General features: G+C 44.2%; 2 protein-coding genes and 1 pseudogene across 4 annotated transcripts in view; all 3 read left to right on the top strand.

Moving 5' to 3' along the window:
- LOC127693532 (ribonuclease SLFN12-like) overlaps window positions 1–13,411 on the top strand; it is a 209,364-nt gene that overhangs the window by 21,306 nt on the left and 174,647 nt on the right. The window lies entirely within an intron of this gene.
- Window positions 1–13,411, top strand: part of LOC127693540 (ribonuclease SLFN12-like) — a 200,824-nt gene that overhangs the window by 103,655 nt on the left and 83,758 nt on the right. The window lies entirely within an intron of this gene.
- LOC127695747 (uncharacterized) lies at window positions 4,300–4,476 on the top strand (annotated as a pseudogene).

The raw sequence follows: 13,411 nt of genomic DNA, 5'->3' as shown, positions 1-13,411 counted from the left end.
TTTCTAATCATTGTGGTTGAAAGGGAATGTGATTGTAGTAATTAGGGTTTCAGTGTTGGGAAGAGACACCATGACTGTGGCAACTCTTATAAAGGAAAACATTTTACTGAGGCTGCTTTACAGTTCAGAGGTTTAGTACATTATCCGCATAGGAGTATGGCAACAGACAGGCAGACATAGTGCTGGAGAAGCTGAGAGTTGATCCTCAGCAGCAAGGAGGAGACTGTGTGCCACACTGGGCGTAGCTGAAACGTGGGAGACCTCAAAGCCCGCCCCCACAGTGAAACACTTCATCCAAAAAGGCCTCACCTACTCCAACAAGCCACACCTAATAGTATCACTCTTTATGGGCCAAGCATTCAAACACATGAATCAATGGTGGTGATTTCCAGTCCCAACACCAGAGTGGTTTAAGGGTGAGAGGTACATGGGGAAGGGAGAAAAAAAAAAAGAGCAAACAACTGAAGTAAGGAATCCAGGGGAAAAAAGTGGTCAGAGTCTGAAGCGGAGCATGCCTTAGTTAGGGTTTTACTCCTGTGAACAGACACCATGACCAAAGCAACTCTTGTAAGGACAACATTCAATTGGGGCTGCCTTACAGATCCAGAGGTTCAGTCTATTATCATCAAGGTGGGAGCATGGCAGTGCCTAGGCAAACATGGTTCAGAAAGAGCTGAGAGTTCTACATCTTCATCTGAAGGCAGACAGAAGACTGGCTCCCTCCCACATGGTTAGGAAGAGGTTCTTAAAGCCCATGCCCACAGTGACACACTTCCTCCAACAAGGCCACACCTCCAAATAGTGCCATTCCCTCTGCCAAGCATAGTCAAACTACCACAGACCTCATGAGAGACGTTGGGGTTTGAAGGGCTTTTCTTACACATGGGACAGGTACAGGTAGAGAGGCCATGACTAGATCATAAAGACTGTAAAATGCTGAGATGGTCATCCTTCTGACCTGACACAAAAGGTTGGTTGCCTCAAACAAAAGCCTAGTGGATTTTCCTGCTGCCAATAGGGCCCTCCGACCACCTGTGATCTAGTGCAACAAGTTCAAGGCCAGACCGGCATGTTTACCTCAAAACTTGTGGACCTATCAGCCTTCCAGGAATTTCTCAAATGGAACTATCCTAAACTGGGGTTGGGAGCCCCTTAAGAGCCCTCAGACACCAAGGAGAGACGGGCTTTCAGGTTCTTGAGTGCCCTCTGCTTTGCTGAGGGGCTTTGGGTTTTCTGTCTGCCTTGCTCTGGGTATTTATTTCCTCACCCTTAAAAAAAGCCTTTCTCAGAATGATTCAGTTGCTGTCATCTGCTGTGTCTGAGATTTCATGCCTCCCACCATCCCTGGTGTGCTTCAATTTTTCCTGCCTTTGATTCTTTAACTGACAGAGAAAAGGAACCCCATTAAAAACCCCAAACTGTAATACAAGCAGAGGTGGTCAGAGTGAACTTCCCAGAGTAAGAGATATCTCTGTCACGGGTGGGCAGCAGAGGATGTTGAGACTTTAAGGCTCTTACCAGCGGGATAAACAGGCTTTCCTTTGTGAGACAGACATGGACTTACAGGAACTAGAGTAGATTGCTATAGTTTGGACCTTGAGTATCACTAAGACTTTCATCTTTCTGTCCCTTAGGGTGATGCTAATTGGGAGTGGTAGCTTCTTGAGGAGACCCTTGTGGAGACTCTCAAAAAAATCCCATAATACTGTAAACGGAGCACAACAGGAGCTTGTTGTGTGGTCTCAGAAGATCTTGAAGGGAATTGGGCAGCCTTGGCCCCTTCATCTCTTTACCTTTGGCCATGATATGGAGAGCCATGTTCTTCCACAAGTGCACTGCCCCCACCCATGTACTGCCATCAAAAGCCCCAGGGTCCATTGGACTCAGACAGGGACCTGCAAAGCTGCAGGCCTACACAACTCTGTCTTCTTCTATGCTCACATCAGAGACTTGCCACTGTGACAGCAGGCTGAGGATCACACACAGGGCTACTGAGAGAAACTCCCATTCGCTATGTGGAATTTTCTAAGGAAAGAGAAGACAAGAGAGACATGGACTCTTTTTTTTTTTTAAGATTTATTAATCTATTTCATGTACACTGTTGCTGTCTTCAGACACACCAGATGAGGGCATCAGATTCCCCCATTACAGATGGCTGTGAGCTACTATGTGGTTGCTGAGAATTGAACTCAGGATCTCTGGAAGAGCAGTCAGTGCTCTTAACCGCTGAGCCATCTCTCCAGCCCCGAGACATGGACTCTTGACATTGTCCACTGGCCATCAATAACTGAGTAAAACCAGGACTAATGATGTCACCTGAAATTCCAAGAGAAACCCTTCCAAGTGAAATCAAAAGGGGCCTATTTATGTGGAAGAAACTGACCAGTGTGAGAGGAATAATGTCCTAATGTTGTGGTAGTCACCAAAGAAGACTGCTCAGACATGGGTTTAAGCCAATAGTCTTTATTAGTGGGCCAGTGACTACACTAGATGTTCAGGATCCCAGTGTAACGCCGAGCCTTCCTCAGGGTGAGCTTTTAAGCACAAGAACCATATCCTGGGTTGACACACTTCAGTTAACCAGAACAGTCATCCAGAAGCTGAACTAGAGAAGCTATAAAGCAAGGTTAGTATGTTTTTAGACTTTCCCAAAACGATATGGACTTTTATAGCTTAGGCTCTTCTTTTTCATTTTAGCTGTTGGTGCTGTCTCCATGCTGTTTTACAGCCTGAATGGTACTTCCATCATGAAGTCAGTTGTGCTAAAGTCTGCCAAGGGTGTGTGCGTGAATAGGAATGGCTCCCATAGATCCATGTGTCGGAATACTTGGCACTATTAGGAGATGTGGCCTTGTTGGAGCAGGTATGGCTTTGTTGGAGGAAGTGTCAGTGGAGGTGGGGGCAGGGGCAGGGCAGGCTTTGAACTTTCCTATGTTCAAGGTGCACTCAGAGTGGCCCACAGTTTCCTTAGGGCTATCTTTGGATCAAGATGTAGGAATCTCGTCTCCTCCGGCACCAAGTCTACCTGTAGACTTCCATGCTTCCCACCAAGATGATAATGGACTAAACCTCTGAAACTATATGCCAGCCCCAAATAAATGCTTTTAATAAGAGTTGCCTTGGTTAATGGTGTTTCTTCACAGCAATAAAACCACAACTAAGACAAGAGACCTACTAAAGTCCGGGGTTATGTTACACTAGGGGTCCCCAAGAGCAAGAGAAAAGAAAAACAGAAAATAACAATGAGGCCTGAGCAATGTCCTTGAATGTATGTGAACTTTATCACATCCTTCCTGCAACGCCCACTGTATTTTCACTGAGGAGCCAGGGCTAGCCTGGAACACTGGGTACCCCCATGGACCAGACTGTGGAGTTGATTAAAGGTCCTCGCCATAAAGCCCAACCAAAAGTGAGTTTCAGTCTTTTTAAAAAAGAAAGGAACTGTGTCAGGTGTGGAGACCCACACCTTTAGTATGGCAGAGCCAGGGAGATCTCTGTGTTTGAGGCCAGCCTGGTTGACATAGCAACCAGGGCTTCTGGGATAGCCAGGGCTACAAAAAGGCTGTATCTTAAAATAGACAAGAGTGGAAGCCTGCTGTTGAGCTAGGCTGAGATGGAAGGATCACTGAAAATTCCAGGTCAGTCTGGGCTTCATAGGCAAGACGACCAAGGAAAGGAATAAACGAAGGAGTAAGGGGTAAAGGGCAAAACCCCAGAGCAATAGTTACAGAAAAGGCGCTGAAATTCAGAGAACCGCTCTCTCAAGGCTTTGCCCACTCCTTCCTCGAGCGATCATAATTTGTCTTCCCAGGGGTCACACTCAGGAAGGGCACCTGCCCCCTCCCCTCAGTCATGAATCTCATTTCAAGGCGAGACGCGATGCAAGGTGAACGAGATAACAGAAGGAATCGGGAGTGGAGAACCTCTTATGGTGGGTGTTGTCAACTCTAGGTCTAAAAACTTTCGAAGAAGAACCTGGAAGCACCGGGGTCCTCAGTCTGTCCAGCAGCCCCAAGGCAACATTCCGCAGCACAATGATGGAAGGAGGACCGCGCGCTGGGCGGGGCATGCAAATGAAGACATGACTCTGTCTCCCGGAATTCTGGGACAAAAAAGAGTGACAAAAACTTCTCTTCTTATTCTTGATTTCATAGTTTTTTCATGGCGTAGTCGTGGTGGGCATGCTAGAACATGAAAGTTGGTGTTGAGTGCGTGTTTGTCAGTGCATAAGGCTTTGTGACCGTGACCTATAAGTTAAGTGCGAGTGTTAGTGATGCCAGCGTGGCAGCAAGGAAAGTTGTTGCTTCTCAGCCTCTTAGCTAAGATCAAGTGTGGTATCTTATCAGTTTAATAACTGCTACATCCTCTCTCCTAATGCTCTGTGCTCTTGTACCTCCAGGAATGGGGCACACCCCTTGGAGTTTTCTATTCCATGTTGAAAAATTATACTTTAAACTTTCTTGCTTAACTATTCTTTGTTTTTTCTTTTTCTTGGCTAGTAGTTTTCCAGTGAGAAACCTTAGCATATAAATTGCTTTTTTTTGTCTGATAGAAGGGATTCGTTTTTATGGAATGCTATTTAATATGAAATGTGTTTCTAATGTATGGTGTTGTGAGTCACTGTTTCTAAACAAACAAAAAGATCACAAGTTCAAGGTCAGCCACTCAGGGCTTATACCTCAATGATAAAAGTTGTATAGAATACAAGAGGATGGAATTAAAAGTATATACCATCATGCTTAGTTAAAACATATTACTTTTTTTCTTACTAATTTTTTTATTTTTAAAATATTTGAAGTCCCATTTGTGATTAGTGACATCTTTTCTCAGGATATGTACTTATGCAACATCAAGATTAAATGATTCATGCTTCTGCCCACAATTGTCCAAGTCACTTCTCTGAGCCTCTGGATTAGAGCTCTTAGTCATACCTCTACCCCACATGCTCCTTTACAGAGTCCACTGTTTCTGGGACTTGAGTACACAATTTTATAATCAAATGCTGATATCAGCTCCCTCCTTGTTTAAGTTAAAAAACAAATTGTCAGGCTGATACTTTGTACAGGCATACAATCTTAGCCCCTGGCAGGGAGGAGGATTGGAGGCAGGTATGCAGCATGGAGAGATTAAACCACTCAGCAGTTAAGGGAGAGCATTGCTCTTCCAGAGGCCCTGAGTTTCCTTCCCAGCACCTACAACCAGTGGTTCACAACCAGTTGTAAATACACTCATACCTAAGTACAAACACACATAATGGAAAAGAAATCTTTTCTTTTTTTTTAATGAAGTGCTAGGGTGTGGCTCAGTGTTAGAAGCTTGTCTAGCACTACAGGGCTTTGGCTTTGACCCTCAGCACTAGGGTCAAAAGCAAATCTAGCGTCACCACCACTCAAAGCTATAAATTAACGAATGTGACAACTAAGTATTCTGTGCCCTTCCCATCATATAAATAAGGTGCTTATTTCCCAATCTCACCCCTTTAATCCAACAACCCTATCTCCGGGTGAAGGAAAGAGTGCATGCCTATGTGCCTGTCTTAATATTAATAGCATGTCCCAACACAAGATTGCTGACACTATGTGACCAGCGAAGGTCACCCAGAAGGATGCTCTGAAGACTGTGCGGTAACATAGTTGCCCTGCAGCCATCAGTTGCTGCTACAAAACAACCTTGAAATCTCTGTTGCAAAATTATATTTATTTCCCATCTGCATATTTATAATCTGCTGGGATCTGGCTGATCTAGTTGGAATGACTTAAACATGGCTCTGAGCTGAAGTAAGGTTGGTTTTGTATGTTTCTTGTTCATCTATGAGTGACCAGTCATCTGGGCCATGTTCTTTGTGTGCCATCAGCAGGAATCCAAAAGAGCCAACTCATGCTGAGAGCACACAGTCAGCCTCTGCGCATCACATCACAGTGACTGAAATTCCACGGGACAACCAAGGCCACGCCACAGGGCTCTGGCTCTTTTTTAATAATAGTTTTTGTTTTAAATTCTTTATACACTAACTCTGCATCTACATCATTTCTGCCCCTCCTTTTCCCCTCCCAAATTCATGATCACCATTTTAAAAAAGTATTACTGTTATATGTAATACATATATGCATCCATGCATGCACACACAGAGACATATATATGCACACAATGAGTCCATTTAGCTTTGCTCGTATGTGCTTGTACTCAGGGCTGACCTCTTGAGTGAGATTAGACAACCTATGTGGCAGTTCATCTCCGAAGGCGACCAGTTCTCTTGTCTCGGCAGCCGTGGCCCTCCTTCAGCTTGTCTAAGGGTAGGACCATGTGGACTTTCCCCTGTCCCCACTAGCAGGTCAACTAGTGGTGTCATTATGCTGGTCATATTGAAAGTTCATGAGTGCAGCTTCCCTGCTGTGTCTAGGGGATATAATCTAGATATTTCTCATCTGTACAGATTCCTGTACATCTGTGTTCACTGTGGCACTAGAGATTCACAAAAGCACAGAACTGGGTGGGCACTGTCATCCATCCACAGAGGAAGGGACAAAGAAACGCAGACAGTGGGGTTTCACCTGCAGTACTGAGAGTGAAATGACATGTTTGGGCCAAGTGACTGAGATGCGATTAGTGAGAAGAGCAGGGTGTGACGTGACACATATGAAGCACTCTCTCTAATTTGTAAGATCTACATGAATATATCTGGAAGGAAGAAGGGAGCTGAAGGGAGGAGAAGAATCGAATCGTGAGGAGGGAAGAAAGGAGGGTGGGGGGAAGGGAGAGTAGGCAGGAACATGCAGATGGAGAAGGGAGGGAGGGAATATTGGAGAATGTCTGTACTGAAGGCTCTTCCCATGGAAGCAAGCTTCTTTGTTGCAGGGAGCGGGGATCCCTCTCCTGGTGCCAGGAGGAGAAAGGACTCGATTGATACTCTTGCATCTGCAGGTTTTTACTTACCTTTTTCTGAAATACTGTCAAAGTGGCAAACACTGGGATGTGTATATTGCCACTGTCTAGTAACCTCCCAGCAAGCACAAGTCTCCTTATGGTCCACTTGGATTCCACATTTGAGAACTGCCACTCTTCACTGAGGACAGTTGCCTGAGACAAATGAGTGATGGAAACTTGGTCCATATACTTAATGGAACTTTTCGTAGACACACACACACAAAATTATAGAAATAGAAAATAATATTTTACCCCAGTATCAGAAAGACAAGCAGCATGTCTCTCTCACACACTTAGTGTAGCCTCCGACTGCTGCACTAAATTAAGTCAAAAGAGTCCATGAGAACTGGGGGAATGGCTTCAAGGGGGGGAGTGGAGGGTAAGAAACAACGTTATGTTTTAAGTATTAACTTGTGTGCTGAAGAGGTCTGTGAGGCAAAACTGGCTTTAATCTGTAAGCCCTTTGTCTAAGGACAGGTATTTCCTGAAAAGCTGGAGGTTATTGTTTGTGGGACAAAATAAGCCACAGGTTTTCATGTTCCTAAACAAGTTTGTTTGACCCAACTGCACCGGATGTGCTTGGTCGCATATAGGCTGAAGATTTGTAGGCAGAAAATATGTTGTGATGAATGCTTACAGGATTGGATTTAGGCAGGAGGTATAAAGGCAGGAAGTAAGGATACATGCATGCCCCTGCCTGGAGGTAGGGGGTGCCTCTAATCGGGCCTGATGGGAAATCCTGTGGCCTTATGGGTTTGCCTTAGTATGACTCTGCAAACTATACCCATGCTGCCATTTTCTGAGAACCCTGGAAGGGTTCAGGGCTGAATCCCCCTTCCAGGCTGAATGAAAGAAAGAAAACTTGACTGTCCCTGGTTTTTGGCATCACGTGGATGAGAAAAAGAAATAAAAAGCAAGGAGGACGACAGGTTCAGGTATGGAGGAAGAGAAAGCTTGTGGATAAAAGGGAGGCATAGTCACAGGCAGTATCATCTTGGAGAGTCTAGAATGAACTTGTCCCTAACCTTTCCAGGAGATGGAGGAGAGGGAGGGAGGAGAGAGAGGTGCCAGGTGCAGCAGCCAGGGTTGGCATTTTGTCTAGGCTCCACCCCACAGTTACCTGGCAACAGCCAGGTGTACCTGACTCACTGTAAAAGGGCTGCTTGCCCTCCTCACTCTCTTCCTCTCTTCTCCTCTTGCCCTTGCTCCCTCCCTCTTCCCCTCTCTCCCCATTCTTCTCCCCTCTCTCTCTCCACATGCTCACAGCAGGCCTCTACTCTCTGTCTGCCTTTCTCTGTCCCAACTCCCTCCCCAGACCCTAAATAAAGTGTATTCTACACATTGGCATGGTGGGTACCTTAGGGGGAAGGGACCCCTCAGCAGGCCTGCAGAGACACCCCTTCCCCTACACATACTGTGCCTCCAACAAATGTATCCCTGCCTTCTTCTCTTTCTTTTTATAAACCACAATAGGCAGGGGGCCCAAAGGAGAAACAAAAGGGTCTGATAACCAGAATGGTTGAGTTATGTATGGATATGCAATTGGGGAAAGGCAGCCCAGCCCTGAGCTGGAGAATTCAGTGTAGGGTGCAGGGTATGCCTTCCAGGAGGGCCCTGTAACTGGTAGGGACTGAAGGATGCAGGGAGAACCTAGAAGCTCATGTCTGGTTTGATATGATAACTAGGCACTTGATCAACTTGTCCCAGGTTTGAGACCTAACACTGGCCAGTATTTAATTAAAGCTTGCTTCCATTTTGACTCAAGACTTGTGGAACTGATCTTTCTCTTGTAATTCTCAGGTTGAACAGGGAAGATAATTGAACCTGTGTGGTATATGGGTGAAAATGTATACTCAGATGTTTGGTTCCATGCAGGAGGAACAACAAAACAACCTTAGAACTCATGGAATGTGCACCACTGGTTAGCACAACCACATTAGAGGCAGAACTCCGAGGTCTACCTTTCCTGAGGGCTTCATGTGTTGTGAGTTTTGTTCTGCTCATTTGTCTTCAAGGTCACCACATTCCTCATAATCCATGAGTTGTATGAAAACTCCAAAGATGCTTCCAGCCCCTCACTGGACAGTACCGACAAGAATAGTGAGTGATCTTTCTCAAGCCTTGCTGTTGGAACAGATTACTGATTCAACACTACTCTCAGAAAGGACTGTAGATTGTTAGTAATGTCCACCACCCTTAGAAAGAATTTGGAAATGCACACCGTAGTAAAGTTAGGCTAAGATACTTTTGCTAGTGGCTTTGATATAGAAAATCTTAGGGAACAATTTGAAGTTCAGAAATGTACACTCTTAATAGTTGAGCGAGAACCTTTTTGATGCCAGGGAACAATGGCAGCCCAGCTACCTCTGCCTCTTTGCCTGAAGCTGGGCTGGTGATCAAGGTGATGACTAATATCTTAAACCCATTTTTACCCATTTTTACCCTTGGTTCCTGACAGGATTTAATTGAAAATTGTTAATAAGTAGATGTGCACGCTGGGGATTTCCAGTAATAATGAGGTTTTGTATATGAAGATTTAAATTTGTAATATTTTAAGATTTTTTATAAGATTAAGATGAATAATAAAATAATTGCAGTGCGTCAATAAGAGAAACTGACTGAGAAAACTACCTTGCTTGCTACACTTTGGCAGTATAACCAGTTGGTTAGTTATGAATATATATGGGTTCTTGAGAATAATTTGTCTTTGTTTTGTTTATCCATGATACATAAAACATTTGATCATGTGAGGGTATTGGGAAACATGTTTTTTCTTATGTATACTCATTGTAATCATTCACCTAAAGAATAATAGAGTATAACCATATTGTGATGTTTGTACTGCTGAAAAGATTTTTCTGGTATATACAAGCTGTGTGAGGAAAAAATAAAGTTGTTTAAGGTTGCTCGTTGGAGCCTTGCACCTTGTACCAAAGACATGTATATATGTATATATGTGTGAATGTATGTATGTATATATGTGTGTGTGTATGTGTATGAAAGTGTTTGGAACTTTGCTTCATCTGTATTAGTATGTATGTGTGTGTATGTATGTATGCATGCATATATGTATGTGTTGCATCATCCTTTTAAACAGCTCCAGAGAAATTCTTGATGACTCCAGAGTCTTACACTGGCCTCAGAAGTTTTCATGGGCCCCAGGGCATATTTTATGGTTCTAGAGAATCAAGCTTAGTTCTCTCAGAGAAAAATTTGGTGAGTGATTAGTCTATGCCAACTCTATGCCTCACCTCAGTTTACCCTGGATGTGAGAGCTGGGCTTTGACACCCAATGAAGAGCATAAGAGGCAGGGAGATGTGGAGGGAGTCATGAGATAAAGAGATGTGTGTAGCAACAAGTACAGCTATAAAGGTCTAAAAATTCCTAAGACCTGTCATCTTGTAAGCCAATTTAGAATGATGAATTAATAAACTAAGACTCCTCTTACCAGAATAAACTATGAAATTCAAAGTAAACAAGTATTACACTTTGAACGCCAATTCCAGTTCAAAAAGCCTACATTCTGAATCTCCCATGCAGCTGCAAGCCTCTAGTATAAGGAAAGAATTTTATTTCATTGGTGTCCTCTGAAGGACTGAGAAATAGCCCAGTGGACAAAGTGACTGAACTGTACACAGCAGGACCTGAATGTGGTGCTCCGAATGCCATGATTTTAGTCCGAGTGTGGGTGGGTGGAGACAGGAGGACCCTGGGGCTCACTGTCTAGCCAGCTTAGCCTGAATGGTGAGATGCAGGCCAAAGAAAGACCCTATCAATGAACAACTTCTGGCATTGTTCTCTGGACTCCAGGAGAACAGACACACAGGTACACAAGCACCTGCACATATATGTGCAGCCCATCAACACACATGCATAAACGCTAAGTGTTATCTTAAACTGTAAAGATGTGCATTAAAGACTGCAATTAAATGTGTCAAAGGAGAACATGTTTTCCAGATAAACAGCAAATTTGTTCAACCCATCTTTGCTGAGCTTATGAACATATGACTCTTTGAAAGTCTAATTTTAATGTGTGGATATGAATGTGTGGTGTGTGTGTGTGTGTACAAGAACACATGAATGGAGTGACATGTGAATGCTAAAGGAAATTATCTCTGCCATTGAAACAATAGTCTCTGGATTGTGAACTATATGACTAAGGTTCTGTCAATGTTGTCTCAGACTTGGAGTAAAGGGAGGCCTGAATATCCTGAGTAGAATGTGAATGGGAGTGGATATTTTGGAAAACATGGCGCTAGCTACCTCAGCAAGTGAGACATTACTCTAGAGAGAAAAGCTGCATGTACTTAGTGTTGCAGAACTTTTAATAAAATTAAAATACGAAACCAGTCTAAGACTACACAGAAAGAATATGGAAATAGATGAAGTACACACACAGACACAAACACACACACACACACACACACACACACACACACACACACACACACGAGAGAGAGAGAGAGAGAGAGAGAGAGAGAGAGAGAGAGAGAGAGAGAGAGAGGAGAGAGAAGGGACTGATATGGAGTCTTAAAGAGAAGTCATTTGTGAACACATATGTAGGTCTGCGTCCACCCCTCCATTGGGCACAACCTCTTGGGGAGGCAGACTGCTGGGAGTTTAACTGTGTTTATCCCAGGATACCGCTGGGGCATGAGCTGGGCTGTAAGGAAGCACCTAGACACCTCTCCAGGGTGGGAAAGCACTGTCTGAGATGTGGGAAAGCTGGAGCTGCTTCAGGTGTCCCCAAGCCTGTGACAAGGCTGGGGCCATGGGGTTCTCAGACTCTTGGACATCCAGGCACCACTGGGAGTCTCAGAAGAGCTAAGATTGGAGTCAGGGCTCACAGGCTGGGGACAGCATCTAGCCCATGGCCACGATATGGAGGGGTGCGGAGATAGGAAACCTGGCTTGTCCCAGCAGTGATTTTCCTTATCTTAGCAGATGCAAACTTGGTGGTGGATGTGACTGGGAGCACAGAGAGGACTTCTATGGGAGAATTAAGCTGCCGCTCGGTAGTGGAAGAACCATTATAGTATGAAGTAATATACATATCAATTCACTTAATTTATCCATCCCACAATGTGTACATATTTCATATATGTATTATGCAGTTTGGATATGTGGGTTAGCAATTCAGAACACTGGGTTCTCTTCTACCAGACCTGGAATCTATTCCTAGCACACAAAGGACAGCTCACAACCATTTGTAACTCCAAGTCAGTTATGCTAATGACATCTTCTGGCTTCCAAAGGCATCATACATGCCTACAAAAAAGTTAAGAACAACAACAACACACAGACCTCTGAAACATTTTCAAAGAGTTAACAAATATCCAGTGTATAAAAGAGTCCAAAGCACCCACATAGGGACAGCTCTGAGAGCACCAGTGACTCATGGAAACTCAGTTCCTGGAGACAAAGAATTCATGATGGGGTCCCTCACAACAGTAGACCTGCAAGGAAAGTTGCATTTATTTGATATTGGCCAAGTCACTGTAATGTTCCACCTTATCCTTCCAACTCTATACTCCCTACCCTGTGAGGTTGGGTCTATAGTTGTCATTGTAGCTGTGAGTGCCCTCTAGTGTTCAAACAGCAAAGACAACTACAGCTTCCAAACCTCAAATAGAAAGTCAGAAGCAAAGTTGATGTGTTGTTGATGGTGATGTTTTTCCAATCCCATTAGCCTCTTTCATATTAATTGGTATTATTGCATTGAATAAAGCGTTTTAATGTGATATTATCATCTGTGGAATCTTTTGATCATGGGGCTCCTCGATATCCCCTCTTGTCCCTCCACCCACAGGACAGTCCTTTTCCTACATAAGTCTCCCTTGTGCTTTCATATACTTTAAACACCACTGTATAGACAGGCTCTAAGTTCTCCTATGCTCAGGCTGGAACCCGAACCTCCTCCTGGCTGCTGTGGGAAACAGTCCCTTCTGCTGCCTTCGGATTTAGACACAGAGCTCTTGGCTCCTCCAGCACGTGTCTGCCTGCAAGCTGCCATGCTTCCTGCTGAGGATAACGGACCGAATCTCTGAAACAGTGAGCCAACCCCAATTAAATGTTTTACTTTGTAAGAGTTGTCTTGGACATGTGTCTCTTAAAAGCAACAGAACACTAAGATTGTGGGGTTTTCCTGTCTATATGTATGTGTACACGGTGTGTGCTTGGTGCCCGCAGAAACCAGAAAAGGCTGTCTGATCCCTGGAACTGAAGTTATAGATGGTAGTAAGCTAATAACTGTAACAGGATTTTGCCTACTTTTTTTTTTACCATCCTTCTCCAACCCTTTTCTTAATCCTTTTCAATCCCCTAATACCAGAAAGGGGGTTTAAAAAAATGTTGTGCTTTGTAAAAACATAAGGAGAGAAGGAATATGTTTGGTGGATATGCAGTCAGGACTGGAGGAAGGAGGAGCCTCTGCAGGCCCACGCCAAGGCATCCCTTCCCCCTGAGGAACCAGCCACACAATTGTAT

Source organism: Apodemus sylvaticus, chromosome 10 (genome assembly GCF_947179515.1).
Source record: "Apodemus sylvaticus chromosome 10, mApoSyl1.1, whole genome shotgun sequence".
Classification (NCBI taxonomy): Eukaryota; Metazoa; Chordata; class Mammalia; order Rodentia; family Muridae; genus Apodemus; species Apodemus sylvaticus.
This window is presented reverse-complemented; position numbering and strand designations above follow the sequence as displayed.